This window comes from Canis aureus, chromosome 2 (assembly GCF_053574225.1).
Source record: "Canis aureus isolate CA01 chromosome 2, VMU_Caureus_v.1.0, whole genome shotgun sequence".
NCBI classification, from domain to species: domain Eukaryota; kingdom Metazoa; phylum Chordata; class Mammalia; order Carnivora; family Canidae; genus Canis; species Canis aureus.
The window spans coordinates 81,524,217-81,550,954 of record NC_135612.1 but is presented as its reverse complement, the minus strand read 5'-3'; the positions used below and the strand labels follow the sequence as shown (position 1 = coordinate 81,550,954).

At 34.0% G+C, this 26,738-nt stretch overlaps 1 long non-coding RNA gene across 11 annotated transcripts in view; it reads right to left on the bottom strand.

Annotated features, from left to right (window-relative positions):
• Positions 1–26,738, bottom strand: part of LOC144302682 (uncharacterized) — a 488,681-nt gene that overhangs the window by 439,220 nt on the left and 22,723 nt on the right. The window lies entirely within an intron of this gene.

Here is a 26,738-nt window from a genome sequence, read left to right as displayed (position 1 = left end):
TTTTAAAATAAATAAATAGATAAATATAACAGATCATTTCTTAGACTTAGATGTCAGGATAAGATTTATATTTTTTAAGCAAGTAGCTAGATAATAGATATGAGAATGAAAATTCATTTTAAATTAATCTGGAGGCTTTAATTCATCATTTATAAAATTGTATTTAATTGAAAGTTTTACATGCATGTACGGATGTGTATACATACGTGGTTTTTCAATACATTACATTTATATATACACATATATAAATGTTTCAGCAAATAAGATATGCACATAGATATACCTCAATATAATTTTTAAATTTTATGAAAACCTAACTATATCCATGATGGTGAATCACTTTGCCTTTTGAAGTATCCAATCGAACCATAAAAATCTATAATGAGTTTATAGGTCCTGTCCTGAAAGGTGAGAGGTTAAGTACAAATGAAGACGAGATGGTCTCTGATAAATTTAGTAATTAACTGAATTTGTAATACTCTATAGTAAAATGAAAACAAGTGGAATGTATTTTTAAATCTTACAATTAAAGTGCTAAAATATTCAAACTGTTAAACCTCAAAATACCAAACTAAACGATTTCATGCACCACATCCTATGCTGAGAAAATTGACTCCATCAGACTGTAGGAGCCACTTAAGATTACCAAATTAGACACGGACAGGTGTGAGTATGTCATTCTCACAGATGGAGAAATTCAGACACAGAAGGATTAAGGCATTTGTTTAGGATTCCGCAGCTGTTCAAGCAAGTGCAGTCATGACTGGAACCCAAAATGAATGGGATCTAACCCTGGGGTTTGTTCACTTAATTGACCTGCCTTTTATTTAGCTGCTCTATATTTATATTTTTAAAATTTCATGTTAGTAGAGTGCTATAAACATTCATGTAGGACTTCAAATTAATAATAAAGTTACTTATAAAATCAATAACTCTACCTTTATTTGTCTCTGTATTCATAGGATACTAATCACTAGGTTACCAGAACAGTTACTCTATTTAGACATCTATTTACACGTAAATTTCCATCTCATTGCTATGCCCATTCTCCCTCCCTACCTACCACCAACTTCCAGGTGAATAGAGGGTTTTAGAACCCAGAGAGACATATTTTCCTACTTCTGGCTGAGAATCTAGGTCAATATGGTTTAGAATGTACAACTGCCCAATCTTCCTCGTTTTCTCCACTTCAACTTATTGTAATTATAAGTATCATGTTGTAATTTGTTTGATTCTGTCCCCTCTACAAATAGACAAACAGGAGCTGGTTCTGTAACTGGCACAATACTTGACATTAAGTAAATTGAATTGTATTTAGCTGAAGATGATCAGAATTTCCTTAAATCACCACTTTCTGCTCTCTTGTACTCCTATTTTACCTCTTTCCAACTCCCCAACTAGCGTTGCTTACATTTTATATTAGAAGGTTGATTAATGAAGCAAGATGATAGAATAATTAAACTTGACACTGGATATTTATTCTGAAAAATATAAGGGTTCTTGTCCACTAATTATGTTAGTCTATTTAGGCCACAGCACAACATAGTACTTTGTATAAAGATGAATATTCTGGGCTGGTCTCTGATTACTTTCTAAAACTAAATATAGATGATTTTACTTTTTCTTTTCACAATAAAATATACATTCCACTCATCCTCTAGAGAGAATCAAGTGTTGACTATTCCATCCTTGGGACTTGAGAAAAGGCATTCAAGGGAATCATTCCAACCTATCTTTTTATTTCTCTGATTTTTAAAAAAGTAATCCCTACACCCAATGTGCAGCTTGAACTTGCAACCTCCAGATCAAGAGTCATATGCTCTACTGACTGAACCAGCCAGGTGTCCCTCAACCTAATTTTGATACTGATTAACTTCACTGGCATTCCTCTCAACCTAAACCAAAATATAATTGATACTGAACTTAATTGAATAATATGTCTAAAATTCCTCTATAACACCATGACTTTTGTAATCTTAATTTCATTGTGAAAATAAACTAAACTGTTTTCATCAATGTTATTCTAAAGGTCTATTGAATCTCCTCTCCTGGAGGAGATTTGTTATCACTCTGAAAATACTAATCAACATCATTTAATTTTATGGTGGGAACAATTTTAAAAAGACAAAAGATACTTCAGAAATAGCTAAAAGAATATACAAAAGACAAGATTGGTCATTGCCTCTAGGAAACAGAATGTGGGGTGTGGGAAAGGGTGAATTACTTTTTGATGATATTCCTTGAAATATTTTGAGTATTTGAAAATTCTAGATACGTGTAAGTGTATGTATATGTATGCATGCATTTATAGAGTATATTGTATTAGTCTACTCAGTCTTACCATAACAAAGTATCACAGACTGACAGGGTGGCTTAAACAACAGAAATTTATTTTTTCACAGTGGATGGGGGGATGGGTGAAATAGATGATGGGGATTAAGAACTGCACTTGTGATGAGCACCAGGCAATGTATGAAGTGTTGAATCACTTTATTGTACTCCTGAAACTAATATTACACTGTATGTTAACTAACTGGAATTTAAAAAAGAAGTCATTTATATTTCACAGGTCTAGAGGCTGGTATATCCAGGATCAAGGTTCCAGTAAGATAGGTTTCATTCTGAAGCCCCTTCTGGCTTGTAAGTGGTTGCCTTCTCGCTGGGTGCACACAATGTCATCTTTATCCATATATGGTGGGGGTGGGGTAGTGCTTGAGAGAGAGAGAGAGAGAGAAAGAGAGAGAGAAAAAAAAATGGTGTCTTTTCTTATGAGGACACTAATCCTATTGGACCCATCCTCATAATCTCATTTTACCTGAATTACTTCTCAAAAGCCCCATCTCCAAATACAGGCATACCTCTTTTTATCACGCATTGCTTTATTGTGCTTGGCAGAAACTGTGCTTTTTCAAATTGAAGATTTATGGCAACCCAACACTGAGTAAATTTATCAGCATCATTTTCCAAAAGCATTTGCTCACTTTTTTGTCTCTGTGTCCTATTTTGTGTTTCTGTGTCATGATTCTCTCAATATGTCAAATATTTTCTTATTATTATATTTGCTATGATGATCTGTGATCAGTGATCTTTGATATTAGTATTATAATTGAGTGCCATAAGCCATGCTCACATAAGACAGCAAGCTTAATAACCTCTGTGTGTGTTGATTTTTCCACTGACTGGAGGTTTCCCCTTCTGCTTTTTCTCCTCAGGCCTCCCTCTTCCCTGAGACACAGAAATATTGAAATTAGGCCAATTAATAACCTTACAATGCCCACTAAATATTCAAGTGAAAGGAAGAGTCACACATCTCTCACTTTAAATCAAAACATAAAAATAATTAAGCTTATTGAGAAAAGCATTTCAAAAGACTAGATATGCCAAAATCTATGTCTTTTGTACCATTAACCAAGCTATAAGTACAGTGAAAAAATATTGAAGGAGATTAAAAGTCCTACTCCAGAGACACACAAATGATAAGAAAGTAAAGCAGCCTCATTGCTGAGGTGGAGAAAGCTTTAGTGCCCTACATGGAAGAACAAAACAGCCACAACATCCCCTAAGCCAAAGCCTAAACCGAAGTAAGGCCCTAACTTTCTTCAATTTTATGAAGGCTGAGAGAGGTGAGGAAGAGAAAATTGAAGCTAGCAACATTTGGTTCATGTGGTTTAAGGAAAAAAAAAGCAAGATGAAACATCAAGCACTAATGTAGAAATGCAGCAAATTATCCAGAAGATCTGGGTAAGATATTTCACAAAGGTGACTACACTAAACAACAGACTTTTCAATGTAAACAAAGCAACTTTCTATTTGAAGAAGATACTATCTAGGTAGGGCTTTCATAGCTGGAGAGGAGAAGTCAATGCCTAGCTTCAAATATCAGATTGACTCTCTTGCTAGGGGCTAATGTACCTGGTGACTGAGAGTTGAAGCTGATGCTCATTTACCATTCCAAAAATCTCAGGGCCCTTGAGAATGGTGCTAAATCTATCCTGTTCTCTATAAATTGATCTGTACATCCTGGATGACAGCACATCTATTTACAACATGGTTTACTGAATATTTTAGGCCCACTATTGAGACCTGCTACTCAGAAAAAAAAAAATTCCTTTAAAAATTTAACTATTTATTGACAATCTACCTGGTCACCCAAGAGTTCTGGTGGAAATGTACAATGGGATTAGTGTTATTTTCATGCCTACCAACAAAACATCCATTCTGAAGCCCATTAATCAAGAAGCCATTTCAATTTTCAAGGTTTATTATTTAAGAAGTGCATTTTGAAAGGCTGTAGCTACCATGGTGATTCCTCTAATGGGTCTGAGAAAAGTAAATTGAAAACCTGGAAAGAATTCATCATTCTAGATGCCACTAAGAACTTTTGTGATTCACAAGAAGAGGTCAAAATGTCAACATTAACAGAAGTTTGGAAGAAGCTGATTCCAACACTCTTCGATAGAAGTTTGAGGGTTTAAGATTTTAAAGGAGGAAATAACTACAAATGTAATAGAAATAGTGAGAACTAGAAGTGGAGCCTGAAGATATGACTGAATCACTTTAATTTCATGTTAAAACTTGAATGAATAAAGACCTATTTCTTATACATGAGGAGAGAAAGTGGTTTCTTCAGATAGCATCTACCCCTGGTGGTGATGCTGTAAAATTTATTGAAATGGCAATAAAAGATTTAGAATGTTAGATAAACTTAATTGATTAAGCAGGGGCAAGGTTTGAGAAGATTGACTCCAATTATGAAATAAGTTCTGTAGGTAAAATGTTATCAAACAGCATTGCAGGTATCCCTGGGTGGCTCAGTGGTTGAGCATCTGCCTTTGGTTCAGGTCATGATCCTGGAGTCCTGGGATCGAGTCCTGCATCAGGCTTCCCACAGGGAGCCTGCCTCTCCCTCTGCCTATGTCTCTGCCTCTCTCTATATGTGTCTCATGAATAAATAAATAAAATCTAAACAACAACAACAACAACAAAGAACCCTGCACTGCCTGCTACAAAGCAATCATTCTTGAAAGGAAGAGTCAATAGATGAAGCAAATTTCACTGTTGTCTTATTTTAAGCCATCTCAACTTGCAGAAACCACTGCCCTGATCACTAAGCAGCCATTAACATTGAGCAAGACCACCAGGAAGAAGCATTATGATTTGCTGAAAGCTCAGGTGATGGTTAGTATTCTAAATCAATAAAGCGTTTTATAAAATATTTTTAAATTACAATATATATATATTAATTTTAGATATAATATTGCACACTTAAAAACTATACTTTGTGTGAAAATAATTTTTATATGGACTAGGAAATAAAAATATTCATTTGACTTGCTTTATTGCAGTATTTGCTCTACAGTGGTGGTCTGAAATGAGACTTGTAATATGTCCTGAGGTATGCCTCTCTATCAGTCCACTCTGATTTTAGCATGTGAACTTTGGGGAAATGAAAGCATTTAAATCATTACATATATAATTTTATGCATAGTTATATAGCTATATCAACATAATTTTTTTGGCTAGACATTCATATAAATACATAGGACAGTACCGTATAACCGAACTCAGCAGTCAGTAATACTACTTAGGGATACTTGAGTAACTTCTCCTTGGAGCTGTTCATAGCAATTGAGTTCTCAGCATAAATGTGAATCTTGTAATATAGTGATATAATACAGAGTCTAAATCCTACCAGGGGCTTTTAATTTTTTTTTCCTAGCATGATAAGATAATGGCAAGAGAAAGGAAATGAATTAATGCTGCTATGGTTCCACCAAAAATAATAGTCTCTTTCTAAACTCTCACTGAAGAAATTTTAGGGGCGTGTGCTCTTAAATCAAGAGTGAGCTAAACAATTTCACAGACAAGAAATCCCATCAATTTTTAGATTAGGAATTAAAAATAATAAAAGTTCAAATAATTATAGAGAAAGTAGCAAATACTGTTACAAAGACACATGATAGTTTTAGGAAGATTGAGATGAAAAGAGTCTTACCATTCTTCAAGAATATTCAACCCACATATTATAATCTGGAAAGAAGTGGAATCAAATTCAGACTTATAAAAATATGCTGATTTTCATATTAATTATTTCCTAAATAAGTTTGAGAAAATGTACAATTGGTGTTCTATACGAGTTCAACTGATCCTTAGACATAAAAAACAAGTGGTAGAGGTTAGAATCTCTGTCGGATAAAGACAGAATGAAAGTTGCTGCTTGTTATTCTACGTATGATCATTTGCCCTCAACTGTTAGCTCTGGAGAAAAAAGAATATTTTAGACATGGCAGAAAGAAAAAATATGCATAAAAACCTGCTGCTCCTTCAAGTCAGTCAGTATGTCACCAGCCCTCTGCAAGAAAGACGACAAGTGCTGAAGAGGGAACACTTGTACACTGTTAGTGGGAATATAAATTGGTCCAGCCACTATGGAAAACACTATGGAGATTCCTCAAAAAATTCAAAATAGAAATATACCATATGATATGGCAATCCTGCCTCTAGGTATACATCCAAAAGAATTGAATCAGGATCTCCAAGATATTTGCCCTTCTGTGTTCATTGCAGTATTATTCACAATAGCCAAGATGTAGAAATAACCCACGTGTTCACTGACAGATGAATAGATAAAGAAAAGGGTGGTATATACATACAATGGAATATTATTCACTCTTTTATTTTTTTTAAGATTTTATTTATTTATTCATGAGAGACACAGAGAGACAGAGACACAGGCAGAGGGAGAAGCAGGCCCCATGCAGGGAGCCTGATGTGGGACTTGATCCTGGGACCCCAGGATCATGCCCTGGGCCGAAGGCAAGCGCCAAACCACTGGGCACCCAAGGATCCCCATTATTCACTCTTTTAGAAAGGATATCATGCAATTGTAATGTGGATGAACTTGGAGGACATTGTAATAAGTGAAATAAGCCAGTCACTGAAGAACAAATACTGCATGACTCCATTAAAAAAAAAAAAAAAAAAAAAAAAAGATTTACTTATTTATTTGAGAGAGAAGGCACAAGAGGAAGAAATGGCAGAAGGAGAGAAAGAGAGAGAGAATCCCCAAGCAGACTCCCCAGTGAGCACAGAGCCTGATGTGGGGCTCGATCCCGGGACCACAGGATTATGACCTGAGTGAAAATCAAGAGTCAGCTGCTCAACCAACGGAGCCACCCAGGAACCCCTGCATGATTCCAATTTTGTGAGTTATCTAAAAGAGTCAAACTTATAAAAACAGAACAGAATGGTAATTGCCAGGGGCTGGGGATTAGGAGATATGGGGAATTTTTGTTTAATAGTTATAAAGTTTGCTATACAAAATGAATAAATTCTAGAGACCGGCTGTAAAACATAGTGGTTATAGTTAACACAGTGCTGTGTATTTCAAAATTTGTTAAGGAGATAAATCTTATGTTAAAATTCCTTACAATAAAATAAAAACAATAGAAAACAATAAAACCTAAAAAAAACACACATGGAAACTTGGGGATGTGTTGAAAGTATTTATTACTTAGGTTCTTGTGATGGTATCATGGGTATTTGCATATATCCAGATTTATCGAATTTTGTGCATTAATTATGTGCAATTCTTTGTGTATCAGTTATATTTCAAAAAAGCTGTTTAAAAAAAAACTTTAAAAAAAAGATACTAGGAATCCAGACTCTAATATACCCATCATGAGTTCCACATTTGCACATGACTACTTAATAAAAAGATTTCACGTCTCATTCTCCACAGCTGTGCCTTTTTGCATAATTGTCATTTTATATATTGACAGCCTCAGTAAAGTGTTTTTTTTTTTCCCAAAGTTATATAACTAATAATTGAAGAATTCAATTCCATAATTTCTTACTTAGAGTTTAGGGCTTTCTTTTACTTTACCATGAATATCTCCATGCATCTCCAAAGCTAGAAAATAAGAATGAAAAAGAAAAAAAAAACATGAAAGAGAAGTCAAAGTAACATAGCAACAGATATGAAATAAGACTGTGAAATCAGAGAATCAGAAAAGTCATAGAGACAGGGAAAAGTAGCTTATCCCATTACTGAGGATCTTTTTGACAAATAAGAAGCACCCAAGGGTCCTAAGAAGACAGAATCATATTTTTATTCTTAGTCTTGGTGAAAATAAGCAGCTTATTGTTAGATAACAACCTTTTACTCCATCCCGTCTCCATGAAGAGGGATTTTTTCCCACAAATTTCTCTCTACCCACTTACTACATCTATCTTTCTCCTTCTTGTTTCCCAAAGGAAGCACATGCTCCCTAAACACCATTCCCACAGTAAAAGGCTGTCCCAGCTCAGCATCATCTAGAATTAGCTGAGCAAATCTCTCTAGCTCTGAGACTCATATAATAGGCCCATCTCTATCTTATACTTAGTTATGTCCTCTTACCTCTTACTATGGACATATCAAGAGTAAAAGTGATGCATGGAACTCTAGGACACTCCTTTGTTTTATTTCTCAAATTGCTCAGAATCAACGTGAGGAAAAGTGATGCTATTTATTAGGTGGTCCCTCGGGAGCTTAACACTTCAACTAAGGATCAAAGACATTTCTAATTGACTAAAAATTTAATTGCCCTAACCCAAAATACTCAAATGTGATGTGCTGTATTTAGAAGACCATAGATTCAGAGCTGCTTCCATAGTAAAGGATGAAGACACCTGTGTGCAATTCTAAAGGGAGTATTCCCAGCAGGTGATTCTCTGCAGATAACCCCATAATGAACCTAGAGGAAAATCCATTATGCATTATTCTTCAGGCATTGCATTTTTAATAATCTCAGACAACGTGCCATGAGAAAACAAGAAAATTAAAGGAAGGGAACTTTTTTGAGACCTTAGCATGTAGCAAGTCCTTAGCAAGAAAAGGTGTCATTTTAGAGGTAGGGAAACTGAGCCTCATAGAAATTAAGTAACCTACACAAAGACAAATATCTAGTAATCAGTGGAATGAGAATTAAAACTTTTTTTATTCTAAAGTCTATTATCTTTAATAGTATATGTACAACAATTATAACCCTGAAAAGTTTCACCCTAGTTGCAAGGTTAAGATTTGCAATTTCAGATACATGGGTATAATTGTCAATCTCTCCTACTTAAAAAAAAAAAAAAAGAATTAAAAATGAATATTAGGGGCATGTAAGTGGCTCAGTCAGTTGAGTGTTTGGCTCCTGATTTCAGCTCAGATCATGATCTTAGTGTCCTGGGATTGAGCCCTGCACTGGGCTCCATGCTCAGTGGGGAGTCTGCTTAAGGATTTCTTTCCTCTCCTTCTGCCCCTTCCCCCCTTCACGTGCTTGTGCAAGCTCAATCTCTCTCTCTCTCTGAAAAGAATTAAATAAACCTTTTAAAAAATTAAAATTAAAATAATGATAGTATAAAGCTTAAATTCAAGGAACTCAAATTATGGAGGGAAAACATGAATTGAGGCTAATTAGGAATCGAGTTTAAAAAATCTTATATATGCATATATATACATGTGTATGTGTCTGTATTTCTCATTCTGTTAATAGACAGACCTTCCATAACTTCTACAGGCAGCTGCTTGAATTGTACCCATTATATGTATAAATATATAATGTCCCAAATGTACAATTATGCTAGCTCACAGTGAAGAATGACTTGGTTTTAAAAACCATGTGCTAGAAAGCTGGCTGATTCTGAAATATTTGCATTTGAAAGGATAGAGACTTTTCACAGAAAGCGTCAGTAGCTCAATGCATCCTATTAGTGCACATTTTATACTAAAGAAAGAGCATTAAGGCTAGGAATTGTCTTTTTCTCCCTAGCCAGAGAGACATACTTTATCACAGTTTGAGGAGTCTGGAGTTAGTGGGCTTATTGCCCAGTCTGCAATACAGAACATTCTTTCCATGCACATTTGGGCTTGTAATATATAAGTCCACATCTGAAACATAATATGGGCAGTCCATTTCCTATTCAATCAATATTATCATTCACAGAGCTAAATATAAATGTTTACTTCATCACAATTGCATTATCATCATTAAAAATCTTCCACAATCTTTTCCCTAAGTGCTTTACTAGACACAAAATAATTATATATTTCCTTGGGAAATTAGCAATCTAAATAAAATTGCATACTTTTTAAGTGTGGTGTGTAACTGTGTACAGAAAAGAAATCATCTGTTTGCTTTTACATATGATTAATACATGTTTTATATAATATAATTTATATTTTCCTTTGGAAAATGCATTATCAATAAAAAGTTAACCTATTAATAAAAAAAAACTATATTCTTAACACCTACCAATTTTTTTAAGCAAAACTAAGTAGTATATTCAAGACATTATGCTAACTATTATCCCTAAGGCAACTTTTAATAATGTTGGAAAGATAGGATTCCTTTATAGGTGAAAATTAACTAAGGATATAAGGCATTGTATAATAAATATGTTTCTTTAAATATGTTTCAGTTTAGGTGAACAAAGGATTTCTGAAAAATAATTGATCATAGTAGATTGGATTGAACATGGAGGATCACACAGATTAGAAGGGAGTTAAACCAGTCTTTGAAGGATAGATAATAATTGAAAACAAATTTTGAAGAAGAAAGTAATATGTTCAATCCCCAAGCTCTAGAGGGAAATCATGTTTGTGCTGAGAAATAGACCTGAGGATGTTAAGAAATAAAATGGATCAAGTAGGACAAAGGAAGATGGTATGAAGAAGTAAAGAATTCAAAGTTGGGCTGCAATTTGGTCTCTAGCATTCTCTGTGCTGTGTTATACATATAGATGGGGTAAAAAAAAAAAAAAATTAGAGTAAGGGAATGAATTGTTTCCCGGATGTGAGGAAGGCATCATACTGCGCATGTTCAATTAGTCAAAAGATCAGAGCTTAAGAAAATGGAAGCCAGACAAAGGACCATTGCCTCTGTGGAGGAAGATCCATTAGATAAAGATCTCAAGCAGATTTGTTATAGGATGAAAGAAGATGGAGCTCTATAAAATTGCTATTCCACCTAGTTTGTGGGCATTAGAAACAATCTGCTATATGTTTGGAATTGATTTATTTAATTTTTATTTTGAGAGAGAGAGAGAGAGGGATAGAAGCAGAGGGAGTGAGAGAATCTCAAGCAGACTCCACACTGAGCATAGAGCCCATGCCAGGGCTTGATCTCACGACCTTGAGATCATGACCTGAGTCAAAACCAAGAGCTAGATGCTTAACCGACTCAGCTGCTCAGCTGCCTCTGTATGTTTGGAATTTTGCAAGACACTGAGGAAATAAAGATAAGTGGAATACAGCCCTGCTTTGTAGGAACTATAAATTCTAACAGAAGTTGATAGATTGGATGGATGGTTAGAGAGAATAGCAGCTTAGTAAATTGTTTAATAGAATAAATGAGGTGCTTTTACAGAAGTAGTACTTTATTCTGCTGGAGATACACAGTATTTGAGCAAATTCAAAGTATTTGAAGGATGAATCCCTAGGACAAATCTATATTCCAATAGGATTTTTTCTATTCCCTCTGCTTTTAACTGCTGTTGCATAAGATGTCTATTCTGACTACCTGGACCATCTTAAAATTATCTTGCTATAGTGGTCAGGCTTTCCTCAGTTTTTGATATTGCAAATGTAGGCTCAAGCTACTCCCCTTAATTCTCCTGAGCAAAGCTAACACAAAACTACACTCTTTTTTACTCTTTCCCAAGGATTTGAAAGTAATAGAGGGAAATACAAAATTGTAAAGGAAAACATGGAGCTGGTGATTTTCAAATTCTCTTGCTTCTAGATCCCAGTATTTTTTCCTACTGGATATATTTTATTATAGCTTCAACACACATCTACTTGGCCAAAAGCCTCATCTTTCCGTGCACAAATTAACCTTTCTTTCTCTCACTTTACTGCTCCCAACCAAATTGTCATTATTACCAGTCAGCAACAGTTAAAACTCATTTATAATATTTCATTCCCTTGGGACTATAATATCACAGTAGAGTTAGATGGTTTTAGGATAGTTCTAGAATCAACATGCTGAAGCTAGGTTTGTTAGATCCCCCTTCTACCTCTGTCATTTACCAACTGGGTGATATTTGGAAATTACTTAACCTTCTGTACCTCAGTTTTATTTTTAAAAAATAGGTTTAATTAGACCAACTGGGCATAATTAAGAGATTTTCATTCAAAAACTCCAGAATACACTTTTTTTTTTCAAAAGTGCGCATGGAACATTTTCCAGGATAGATGACATGTTAGACCACAAATCAAGTCTCAGTAAATTCAGGAGGACTGAAATCATATCAAACATCTTTTCCCACAACAACACTATGAAACTAGAAATCAATTACAGAAAGAAAACTGGGTGAAAAACATGCAAACAGGTGGAGACATGTTACTAGACAACCAATGAGTCAATAAGAAATCAAAGAGAAAGTTAAAAAATACCTTGAAACAAATGAAAATGGGAATGCAACTTACAAGATCTATGGAATGCAGCAAAAGCAGCTGTAAAAGGACAGTTCATAGCAACACAAAACTACCTCATGGGCAGCCCGGGTGGCTCAGCGGTTTAGCGCTGCCTTCAACCCAGGGTGTGATCCTGGAGACCCGGGATCGAGTCCCACATCAGGCTCCTTGCATGGAGCCTGCATCTCCTGCTGCCTGTGTTTCTGCCTCTCTCTCTCTCTCTCTCTCTCTGTCTCTCATGAATAAATAAATAAAATCTTAAAAAAAAAACCCTACCTCATTAAAAATCTCAAATAAATAATCTAACTTCATACTGAAAGGGAGAAAAAAGAGAAGAACAAAGTCCAAAGTTAGTGGAAGAAATAAAAAAGATCAGAGAGAAAATAAATAATATAGTGTTTAAAAAGCAATAGAAAAGACTAATGAAACTAAAAGTTGGTTCTTTGGGAAGATAAACAAAATCATTAAACCTCTAGGCAGACTCATAAAGGAAAAAGAAGAGAGGATCCAAATAAATAATATTAGAAATTAGAAACAACTGACACCACAGAAATATAAAGATCATGAAATATGACTACAAACATCTATAAATCAACAAATAGGAAAACCTAAAAGAAATGGATATATTCCTTGAAAAACACTAACTTCCGGATTGAATCACAAAGAAATAGAAAATCCAAATAGAGTGATTACAAGTAATGAAATTAAATCAGTAACTTAGAGATTCACAAGAAACAAAAGTCTAGAACCAAACAGCTTCGCGGTGAATTCTGTCAAACATTTACGGAATAGTAACTACCTATCCTTCTCAAATTATTCCAAAAAATTGAAGGGGAAGGATTGCTTCCAATATTATTTTTGCAAGGCCAGCATTACGTTAGTAACAAACCAGACAAAGGTATTGCCTAAAAGAAAAAACTACAGCTCAATATTCCCTTCAATCCCTTTCAATATCCTCAATGAAAAAAAAAAAATCACCCCTCAGTATCCCCTAAAATTTTCAACAGAATATTACCAAAGCAAATTCAACAATACATTAAAGGGATTAAAACCCACTATCAAGTGAGGTTTATTTATCCCAGGTATGCCAGGAAGATTCAATAGCTTCAAACTTATCAACTTGATACATCACATTAACAAAAGGCTCAAAAATCGTGCCATCATGCAAAAGCATTTGACAAAATTAAAAATATATTTTGACTTAAAAACTATCAATAAAGTATGCATAAAAGGAATGTACCTGAACACCTATGACAAACTCACAACTAACGTCATACCCAACAATGAAATAATGAAAACTTCCTCTAGTAACAGGAACAAGACAGAGATACCCACTCTCATTGTTTTAGGGACCCTATTATAAATCTAGGAATATCTCACTGAGCCCTTACTTCACAAACCTACAAACTCACACCTATGTGAAAACTTCCAACTCTCTACCATTCGTCTTTCCACTCTGCGTCTTTCATATGTCATTTCTTTGTTGTTGTTGTTTTAAATTGAGGGATAATTGACATAACATTAGTGTCAAGTGTAGAACATAATGATTTGATATTTGTATTATGTAATGATCACCTCAGTACCATCTATTATCACACATAACTAGAATTTTCTTTCTTGTGGTAAGAACTTTCAAGATCTACTCTCTTAGTAACTTTCAAATATACAATGAAGTATTATAATTATAGCCACTGTCTTGTACATTAAATCCCTAGGTCTTGTTTATTTTTGTAACTGGAAGTTTCTATCCTTTTACCCATTTTACCCACCCTGTCTCTGGCAACTACCAATCTATGAGTTTGAGAGTCGTTTTGTGTTGTTTGATAGGTTCCACATATAAATGAAATCATACGGTATTTATCTTTCTCTGCCTGACTTTTTTCACCTAGCATAATGCCCTCGACATCCATCCACGTCGTTATCAGAAATGGCAAGATTTCTTTCTTTTTTATGGTTGAATAATACACTCCTATGACTTTGCAATATGCTTAGGTTTTTCATAGAATAAATAAAAATCATCATTCAAACCTCACCTCAAGTTACTTCCCTCTCTTCTACTTTCCTGGAAATTTTGAAAAGATTTGTTAGTATTTATTCTTTTTATTTCTGCATCTCCTATTTATTCTTAAAGCCATTTTAATATGGCTCCCTGCCTGTCATTTAAAATAGTCTTGTGGGGCGCTGGGTGGCTCAGTGGATTAAGCATTTAACTCTTGGTTTTGGCTCAGATTGTGATCTCAGGGTCGTGAGATTGAGCCCCACATCGAGCTCTGTGCTCAGCGGAAAGTACTTGAGATTCTCTTCCTCTGCCCCCCCTCTCTCTTTCTCTCTCAAGTAAATAGATAAATCATTAAAAAAAAAATACAATCTTGTTAAATTTTTCTACATTTTTCCTTAAAGACTTTGTATAGAATTGGAATTATCTATACTTCTAATATTTTGTATAATATTCTCCTAAGATCATGTGGGCTTGGTGTTTTTACCAAGCAGATTCAAAACTTCTAGACAGTTATCAAACTATTGATCTTGTTTATATCAAACTATACTATCTTCTTGAATGAGTTGTGGCAGACTATATTTCTTTGTTGTTCCTTTTGATTTGAGTTCATTTTTGCTTTTTCTCACTAATTTTTAAGATGAATGCTTATGTCATTGATTTTCAGCCTTCCTATCCTTCATAAATAGCATTTAGCTCAGTTCTAATATGGAACACTTTTATTATTGTCTTGTTCATGTTTAAAGTTTGTCATACTTTCTTCTTTGACCTATTGTTTTATAGGTAGACTATCTATTTTCCATATATATTTAATATTTTAAGTTGTTTTATTATGTTTTAATTATAATTTAATAATATTGTAGTAAATTTGTTTAACTTGCTCTGTTATTAATTATATGAAGTTTGATTACATTACACTATAGTTTATTTTATTTTTATTTTTTACAGTTTATTTTAAAGCCCATTTTACATGCATATCTCATGTGTGCTCTAAAAAATGATATTCTCTTTAATTTTGGGGTTCAGGGTTCAATGTATAATCATGAGAGCAGGCTTTTAACTATATTGTTCAAATTGTCCATACTTTTACTAAGTTTGGGTATTGGACCTCCTAATAGTGAGTTTAATGACATTTCCATGTATGATGGTGGATTTATTACATTCTGCTCTCTGTCAACTTTTACTTTATGCATCTTTGAGTATGTTATTACATGCAAAAATAAATGTAAAATTGCTCTATATTCCTCATATAAATTTAAAAGTTTATCCCAAATAATTGTTTTTACTTTTAAGTTTATTTTATCAGATATTAAAATAAATTTACAGCTGTACCTTATTCTATGCTTTTTCTTTTAATATCCCTAGGTCTTTATGCTCTATGTTGTGAATTACATATAGATATATTTTAATGCAATCTGATGATCCTTATGTGTTTCTTTCAACTTATTCTGTGCTTTTTACAACCACTGATTTTTTGCTTTTATGAAATATACTTCCTTTAAATTGATATTTAAGGGATGCCTGGGTGGTTCAGCGGTTAAGCGCCTGCCTTTGGCTCAGGGCAGGATCCTGGAGTCCCAGGATCAAGTCCCACATCAGGCTCCCCTGTATGGGGCCTGCTTCTCCCTCTGCCTGTGTCTTTGCCTCTCTGTGTGTCCCTCATGAATAAATAAGTAAAATTTAAAAAAATAAATAAATTGATATTTAAAATTTGATATTTGAAGTTGATTAATGTTTTAAGTTGGTTAATACTTTTTTATTTACATGTTTCGATATCTAATCATTTATATATTTCAGTAGTTAAATATATGAGCAAAATAAGTTCTAAAATAAGATAATATGTATATATCTCTCCAAAACAGAAATTTACTATATTTTTCTATGATCACAAATTACCTAATGCTGCTGAACAAATATTTATGTTTTCTTTGTCAAATATTTCTGTTAGTTATTTATACTTTTTTTTACTTATTTAGCAAATAATTATAAAATGTTGACCATATTTATAGCACAATTTCAAACACTTTAAAACTATTATTTTTTTAATCCTCAAAATAATCCTTTTAGATACATTGTTTTATTTCAACATCTTTTATGTTTCTGTTTATCTTCTTTTTGTTTTTGCTTGCCACTCATTTATAGAGTAATAATGTCTTTTGTTCTTCATTCAATTTATTTGTTCCTGAAATACATGATTTAGAAGTTCTCATAGTGAGAATGCATTGCTGACAAACTCTACAGTTTATCTGAAATTTTCCCCTTGTTCTTGAATGATGGTTTACCTACATTAAAAAAAAAAAAAAGTCATGTATTAATGGTTATTTAAATTATCTCCTGTTTCACCTTCTGCAAATTTTCTAAATTCAGTTGGTACTCAAGAGAAGTCTCTTGTTAGTATCATTGGTTTTCTTTATAGATAATCTTTGTTTCACTTTGGATGCCTTTAAGATCTTCTTTTTGGGGATGCCTGGGTGGCTCAGTGGTTCAGCGGCTGCCTTCAGCTCAGGATGTGATCCAGAGCTGCCTGCAGCTCAGGGTGTGATCCCGGGATCTGGAGATCAAGTCCTACCCTGGCTCCCTGTGAGGAGCTTGCTTCTCCCTCTGCCTGTCTCTGCCTCTCAATCTGTGACTCTCATGAAAAAATAAATAAAATCCTAAAAAAAAAAAATCTTCTTTTTGTCTTCGGGCAAAATTTAAAACTATCAAAATTAGTTAAAATGTGGATTGCATTTTTTAATATGTAGTGTTTCACTGTGCTTTCCCAAATAAGTATTTGTCTTTCATCTATCCTAGAAAATCCTAATAAATGATTCCTAGATTGTGTGACTTATACAAAATCTCCTGGATTTCTTACTATGGAAGTCCAATTAAATATATCAGAGTTTCTGGTTTTATCTATGACATCTATAACTATTTGTTCTTCATTCTTTTTTTCTTTGTAAATTTCATGATAGTATATAATTATATATGCATAATTATGTATATACACACACATATATATTTCAGGCATAGAGCCATTCTCTCTGGAATCATTTATAATTTTAACACATTTACTGAGTTTGTAATTGAAATATTTTTATTTTGAATTCCTATAAGTTTTATTTAGTTCTTTTCTAAAGTTGACTGTTTAATTTTTTTTTTTGACTGTTTAATTTTGCTTTTCTATTATTTCTTTTCATGTTTTTAATTCCTTCTTTTCATTCATTAAATGTTTTATACGATTGGTTTAAAGTGTATCTAATTATTTCATTATATTTTGTCCTTAAGAGTTTGATACTGCTGTGCGTTTTTACTTTATTTCATGGTAGTTTTGTTTTTCTTTGTTTTGTTCTGTTTTGTTTTGCTGTGTGGTGTAATTTGGAGTAATAAGCTAATATGTGAGTGAGCACAATTTGTGAGAATTCTAAGAGATTTATTCTAGTGTTTTTCTCCAAAAAAAAAAATATTGGTATTGATGTTGTATGTTGTCCAAAGGTGCTTGTGGTCATATTAAACAGAAATACTTGGCTGGGGGTTTTTCCAGACTCCAAAAGAAGTGAATATTTAATCTCCTTATATGAATGAGAGTTGAACGCTGTTTATTGATTCTCAGCATAGAGTTCATTTTCACAGTGAGGTCAAAGAATGAGAAAGGCAAAATAACTTGTTGTTTCTCTTCTGGAAAACAGGATTTTTGTTTGCTTTTATTTATTTTTTCTCTATAGAAAGTCATTCAAAGACCTAGCCTTTGTTAAAGGATCTCATTTCCAACTTCCCACTTTGCACAGACTCAAAACTATGTTTCCTGTACCCAGTATAGTTCTTATAATCCAAGTTTTAAGTTCCAAGAAAATAAATTATTTTACAAACTGCCATTATTAGCTCAGGATTATCATTCAGGTTTCAAGGCTTTCAGGTGTCTTTTGAATTTGGCTGCCAATGGTAATACTTCTTGACTCAATTACATATTATCATTCTTATCCAATAGCTTTGGAATGTGTGTGTGTGTGTGTGTGTGTGTGAGAGAGAGAGAGAGAGAGAGAGAGAGAGAAGAGAGTTACATTATCACTGATTTTAGCAAAAGAAGTTAAATGACAATATCCATATCTTTATGGCTAGTGCAATATTTAATTATCCTTCTACAATTCAATTTACCTTTCAGTAACATTGAAACCTGTGGCCTCCCTTCCTTAAAATACTCTCATCACTTGCCTTCCTCTACACTACCACACTTCTGTTTTTCTCCTATCTTACTGGTTTTTCTTTCTGACTTCAATATCTCATGTTCTTTTAACAGACCTTAAACAACAAAATCATCTACAATTTGTTTTAGGTCCTCTCTTCTTCAACCATACTCCTTGTTTAAATGTTCTTGTCATTTTAATCATAAATAATTGACAACAGATATTATTTTAAAGTACAAATCTGATTACTTCAGTCCATTGCCTACATTTGTTCAGTGGTTTTCAATACTCTTAAAAAGAAAGATGATTTTTTTTTTAGCGTCACTCATGTAAGTCTTGGAGAAGATCTCTCCTCACTTGTCTACTCTCTAACACCAAGCTTCTTATCCTCCTTTCAAGTCAGCACTGGCTCTCTTTTGTGGTTCACAATCACTATGTTTACTCCAACGTTGAGCTTTTACATAGCATTTCCCTTTGTCTGACAGTCTTCCAACTCCTTTTCATCTAAATAATGTCAGCCTACTCTTGAGAACTCAAAATTCAGTAATCTCAAGGTTGTCTTTACTAATTGGCTTGAATAACTCAAATCTATCTTATGCCATTTATTTATTGAACACATATTATTGGACAATATTGAACAAATATTATGGAAAACCTACTATATGCTGGAATATATCTAGCAGTAAATAAAATGGACTAGATTTCTTCCCATATGGTTCAAGGAGGCAATAGGAGAAAATGATAAACAAATGTACAAATATATAGTTTAGATAGTGCTAATTGAGCCCTTCTTAGCATTTGCCACAGTTGTTATTTTAAATTTGTTTCTGTGTTTATTTAAATTAATGACACATGCTGTCTGCTAATTTTTGCTTCACATTGGACCTGCAATATTTTCCATGATGTCTATCATACCATAAATTCTCACTAAAAATTTATATTTATATCGCATTTGTATGCAGGGATACATTTTATTTTGCATCTGCAGACATCTTGGTGTAAAATTATTCTTTTTTACTATGCAATAAATATTATTTAAAGTATATTCTTATGGGTCTATTGTGTTCTGTTAGATTAAGAAGTAAAACAATAAACAGATTAATAAGAATAAACAATACAAAATAATAAATCTATCATAATAATTTTATATCTTTTAACAAGGGGCCACTACTCACCAGTTGGAGAACATGGATATTGTGACTTCAGCTCTGTGAAACTTATATCACCTCCAACATGCCATGCATTAAAATTGATTAGCCCAGAGCCAAAGCTAGAATTCATCTTCCCTGCCATTCAAACTAGATCATTTTGCATCATGGTTTGTTATCCTCATATAATATATCCCAAGATAATCAGGTACCTCATGGGCCCATATGCCTCTCTCCTATCAGGAGAACAGCACACATTGGAGAATAGAGTCATTCTGAAAGACTCATCAATAACTCATAATGTAAAGATAAAAGGAGAGGAGAAAAAAATGGTGAAAAGAGGAAGAAGAAGAAGGGGAGGAGGAGGAGGAAGAGGAGAGGAAGAGGAGGAGGAGGAGAGGAGGGAACATAAAATTAATGGAGAAGAAAACAAAACAGAAGAAAACTGAAAAACACCCAACTTTGGAACTATTTTCACAACATTGAAAGGGGGAATAAAGACATGTAAAAAAAATTTTTTTTTTCTCAACCACTTCCTATCTGTGACAGAAGAATGAGAGGAATTGACTTAGAGCAGAGGCAGGAATCATTAATGCAGGAACATGACTTAGAGCAGCTGACCAAATATGAGACACAAAAAATGGAGGATGATCCATCAAAAAAGAGTGCTTTGATCCAAGAATCTTGACAGTGACTTTAACTTCTGCCAAGTAATATACTACACTTAAAATGAGGAAAATGCACACCCATTGACCCCCTTTAAACCTGGTGCCTTCTTGGGAAAAGACTGGACTCACCATAATGCAGGGAAGCTGCTCTCTAATTTTATGGTTTGGTTTCCTCTGAAACATGGGATGAACTGAAAGCTCATCAATGAGAACAGTGCAGTTTCTCAGTCTAAATGCTGAAGCAGTCAGAATAGAATGATGGGAGGAAACAAAAAAAAAAAAAAAAGGGAAAATGGCCTAATTTATTTACTTTTAAAGGTTTAAATCATAAGGTAGAAAGTAACAAAGAAGTGAAAAACACCCAATGTGGGGACCAATTCCAGATCACACCATTCAGATACTGATGTGGAAAAATTGAGAAATGGGGTTAATGACATGACTTAGTGTTATAGAGATTATTATGACAGAAAATGGGTTTTAAAACATATAGATTACTTTCTCACACATATACACATAAAGACATACATGTAGCATAGGTATAAATACATGAAAATGTAGATATATATCACATGCATAAAATGTGTATATGCATATGTGCATATACATTTATTCGTATATAATAAGATGACACTATGAAAATATATCCCTTCTGATACTAAATGTAAAAAAGAATCAGACTCACACTCTGGGTCAAAAACAAATTACATGCACTCTCTAAAGCTCCACGACAGGTTTCTTACTCTAAGATATTGCGTATTTACATGGCACTATGTAATAATGGGAGATTCCTGGTCCAGGAAATGAACTTGTTTAAAAACAAAACCAAAAAAAACCTCTGGGGCATGGTGTCTGGTATCAGACTGTACCTACCTTAATGTCACTCAGAATAGCTTTTTCTGAACTACAAAAATGGGGAAAATGAACAAAAGAGGAATGCTAACAAAAGTCAGTGAGCTTTGTAAGCCATTGGGAACTAGCCTCTTTCAAGTTCAAAAATGATTGTCATAATTTTTGTAACAAATCATTTAGTATCAAAATATTCAAGCCAAACATCAAGAAACTCGAGAAGAATATTAAGGTAACACAATTGAAAATTTTGCCTCACTTCTCCCAAATGTGGGCAAGAATTCTATAATTAATATGGGTGATGACACACACATATATACACACAGAAATGGCGAATACTGATAATAATAATAATAGAATGTCTTTAGAATGAATCTGTGTATTAAGCTACAGGGATAAGTTGATGTCTTTGGTGAAAGAGAAATAAGAGTATCTTGAAAATAGGATGACCTGTACAGAATCCTGACTCTCTATTTTTTAATTAAAAATTTATGTTTTTGAGTAATTTTAGGGGTGATAGAAATTGAGTGGAAGTTATAGAGTTCCCACATTCTTCTTCATCCCCATCTTCCATTTCCCCCTTTTATTAACATTGCATTAGTGTAGTACATTTGTACCATTAATAAGCTAATATTGGTACATTATTAACTACAGTCCGTATTAGGCTTTACTGTTTTGTACATTCTATGAGTTTTGACAATTGTATAATGATATGTATCCACCATTACACTATCCTGTAGAAAGAGTGTTGCTGACCTAGAAATCCCCTGGCTCCATTTATTCTTTTTTCCTTTCTTCCAAGCCCACTGATCTTTTTACTGTCTATAGCTTTGCCTTTTCCAGAATGTCATTTATTGGATCATACCATTTATAGCCTTGTCAGATTGGCTTCTTGTGCTTAGCAATCCACATTTAAGTTTCCTTCACATCTTTTCACAGCCTGATAATTTCTTCTCACCACTGAATAATATTCCAATGTCTAAATGTACCTACTTTGTTCAATCATTCACCTACTGAAGGACATCTTGGTTGCTTCCAAGTTTTAAAATTAAAAAATAAAGAGGTATAAACATAAACATGAAGGTTTTTGGTGGACATAAGACTTCAATTCATTTGGATAAACATCAAAAGATACAACTGCTGCATCATATGTTAAGAGTATATTTAGTTTTGTAAGAAACCACCACACTGTCTTCCAAGCTGGCTGTACCATTTTCCATTCCTACCATCAATGTATGAAAGTTTGTGTTGCCCCACATTTTCACCAATATCTGGTACTTTGGATTTCAGTCATTCTAATAGGTATGTAGTGGTATCTCATTGTTGTTTTAAGTTACAATTCCTAAAAATGATGTTAAGCATATTTTCTTAGTTATTCTCCAACTGTATACCTACTTTCATAAGGAATATGTTGAGATCTTTTGCCCATTTTCTGATTGGACTATTTATTTTCTTACATATTAGATTTTTATGTTGTTTAACAAATTACCACAAACTTAGCTTAATACAATTCCTATTTATTATCTCACAGTATCTATGGATTGGGGTCTGGATACAGTACAACTCTTTCAAAAGTCAGAGACTCAAAGACTGTTGAAAGAGTCTGCAATCTAATTGGACACTCTAGATATTTCTCTAGTCTCAGTGAATTCAGTCCCTTGCAGTTGTAGGAATGAGATCCTTAGTTACTAGGAGCTTCCCCTAATTCCCTATCATTTGGCCCTTTTCATAATATGGCGATTGGCTCCTTCTAGGCCATTGGATTAGCATCAGTTGCTGCTTCAAGTCTCTTTTAAAGGACTTGCTGATTAGGTCAGGTACACCTAGAATGGCTTCCTTTGATTAAATTAACGGCAATTGATTGGGGACTTTGATGGTAGTTGCAAAATGAGTGACATTTGCCATAGAACATAACTTCATCATATTCACATATTCTGGCCACACTCAAGGAAAGGAATGACACAAAGCATCATTTGACTCATCATAGGATATGTCTGTCATAGAGTCAGCTCTGTGGACCTCAGGCAGTCACAATGATTGACAGCTGTGAGAGAGAGGTGAGGACAACTGCTCCAGTTTTATTATCTTCCACATGGGACATATAAGGTGTGAGTTTTGCTCAGTATTGTCTCTGTGTAACTTGGCCTGATTTTGCACACTTATTCAGATTCCTTTCCTTCTCATTCCTCTAATCCTCTCTAAGCTTTTTCCTGGGAAAGCTTCCTAATTTTTTTCACTGTCACGCAAATTCTTTTCTTAGGTTTGCTTCTGGAAAACTTAGCTGAAAACATCGATATTGGAAGATCTTTTAAAGACCCTTCCAATTTTAAATTTAGTCACCCTTATATTCTAATTTGTGCTAAAGTATTAGAGACTGTTAATGGGTTGTTACTTCCCGATAAGTTATTTGTTTGTACACTGGAATTCTGGAAACAAAACCTCAATATGAAAGAAACTGGGGGTTATTTCAGGTACCCATAACAAGCAAGCAAAATATAATAGAAAATATGAATATCAGTTTCTTAAAAATATTTTACAGGACATTTTCCTTTACTCTTCATTTTTAATTATTTAGTCCTAACTCACATTACCAGCCCTCTCTGACTGCCATTGTATCAGAGAATAGCTGTTTCCATATTAAAATGAGTGTCAAAGGAGTTCTGAAGACCACTGTTAACTTGGGGATAGGTGTATGGAACATGTAGAAGAAACAATGGAACCTTAATTTAGCTCCTCAGTGCGGTACCCATAGTGTGATGAGGAGTTCCAATATAGATACAAAATGCCCAAACCAGGTTAGTTTTCCTCATCCATGTGCTGCCATTCTAAACCAATACATCAGCCCTTTGAAATAGTTTCCTAGCTGGCCTTTCTATTTTCTCTCTTAAAATATAGCACACCGTTTTCTACGTATTTGCCAAGGTAAGCTGTTCTAGCCATAATTTAGAACATACACTTTTTTTAAAAATCTCACAGTGACTTCTCACTGAAATTAGAAAAAAAAAAAATTCTTGCATTTTTTGTTTATTTTAAAAATTTCTATCTTTTATTTAAATTCAATCAGCCAACTTATAGTACATTAGTTTCAAATGTAGTGTTCAATAATTTATTATTTACATGATAAATTAACACCCCATGCCTGTCACGTCACATGCCCTCCTTAATGCCCATCACCCAATTACCCCATCTTCCCCACCCCCTCCCCTCCAGCAACTTCAGTTTGTTTCCTAGAGTTAAGAGTCTTAACTGTTTTAACATGGTCTGGGACGTTCCAACCAAGCCTTGCTAACTTCAACTAGCTCAACACCATATACTCCAGCCATACTGACCTCATTTTAGCTCCCTCACTCCTAACTCAGGGAGATCTCCCTGGTCAATGTTCAGCCCCCAACTGTCCATCCCTGGCTCCTTTGTGTTCAATATATTCTATTTCAAATAGAGTATGCTCTGCACCATCATCCTTCATCTTCTTTATAGCACACTTCACTATATGAAATTGTCTCATTCATGTATATGTTTGCTTATTGTATGACCCTCCTACACACACACACAAACACACACTCGACTATAATAATGAGAATAATAACCCTGATGCTCTTGTTCATTGCCATATCCCCTGTACTCTTAACAGCAATGGAAAATCTTTAGAGACTAAAAATAAGTGAATGAAATCACAAATGAAAGGATACATGAATAAAGATTTCCGTGTCCTCTCTTCTCCTGGAGAACATTACACAGTTTACCTCCAATTCCCTGTTACAGAATTCCTGATACTTTTTTGACTTAGGTGAAAATAAAACAAAACCTCATTTAGAATGGAGCCAGAAGGCTAGCAGGGGGAGCGTTCACTTCCTATGGCTCATTATCAAATGCAAAACCCAGCAGGGATGGACACACCTTGCAAGTCCATACTATTTTAGCTATTACTTTACTATCTCAGTAGGAGGAAGGAAATTTTTCTTCCTCTCCTGGCAATAACCCAGCTAATGAGACTATCACAAATCAGCCAACAAAAAGCTGCTATACTTCAAATTATCAGTTTACTCCAATAAAGTTTCTGTTTATAATGGTCCTCCCAAATTCCCCCTTTCCTTTATAAAAGAGCATTCCTCTCCTTTGTTTTCAGTACTTGACTATAGTTTTGCCATAGATTGCTTGTCTTGGATTGCAATTCTCTATTTCTTTTTTTTGGGGGGGGGGGGGAGGGTGGAGGTGTTGGGCACGAGGAGAAGAGAGGGGAGGACAGAGAGAGAAAATATCAAGCAGGCTCCATTTCCAGCACGGAGCCTGACTTGGGGCCTGATCTCACAACGTTGAGATCATGACTTAAGCTGAAATCAAGATTCTGATGCTTAACCATCTAGATACCCAGGCGCCTCTGCTATCTGCTATTTCTAAATACATCTTTTTTTTTTTTCTTTTTAAGGCTAACACCTACGAACAGTTTGTGTCATAATTGGACCAGGTTAAAACCACAGTCAGATATACTTTTCTTCTAACAAATTGACAATGTTATAATGAATCACATTATCAATATGTAGAAGGCTTGAAGAAATTAGTACTTTGAGTCAGCTTAAGGTTAAATTAAACACTCTACATTGGATACAACAATACTATGTTTAGATATTTAGCCTAAAAAAATGATGTAAGATGTGTCAATGCAAAAGTTCAGCATGAAACTGTGGGATTAGATGTAGAGACATACAAAGGGCTAACATTTGGCTAGCAAAAATGCTACAGGTAAATATTTATTAAGATAAAAGATATATATTCTTAATATTACCAAGTCAAGATGTTACAAAAATATGCAGTATATCTTTCAATTTTTATGAAATATAGAAGAAGTTCAGATATACAGGTACCCAATACGTATTCTGAAAAGATGTATACATTCATAATAATTAACTCTAGATGGTAGAACTAGAGGTCATTTTTTAGTTCATTTTGTTAACATATCTATACTCATTAGTTTTCTAAAATAGATAAATAATTTTTAAAAAATAATCTAGCCACAAATATTCTAATATTGCATTCTCTTGGTGTAGACAGAATAAAACTCCTCCCCAGAAAAGTTCATGTTTCAGTCCCCAGAACCTATAAAGATATTATATTACATGGTAAAAAAGGATACTGCAGAGGTGTTTAGGTTACAAATCTTGAGATAGGAAGATCATTCTGGATCATCAAAGTGAAGCTAATGTAATAACAAGAGTACAAGAGTACGTATAAGAGTGAGGGAGAGGGTTATAATCAAAGAAGGAAATGTGATTGAAAAAGCAGATATTGGGAGGTTGGAGAACAAAAAGGCAGAATAAGAAGATCCTGAGCTCAACTCTTCCCACAGACACACAAAATAAATACCTACATACTAAACAATAATCTCTGAGAATGAACTGAAGATAGTGGAACATAGGACATAAAGAAAAAGAAACACTGAGATAAATAGGAGGGGCAGAGGTGCAATTTAATCAG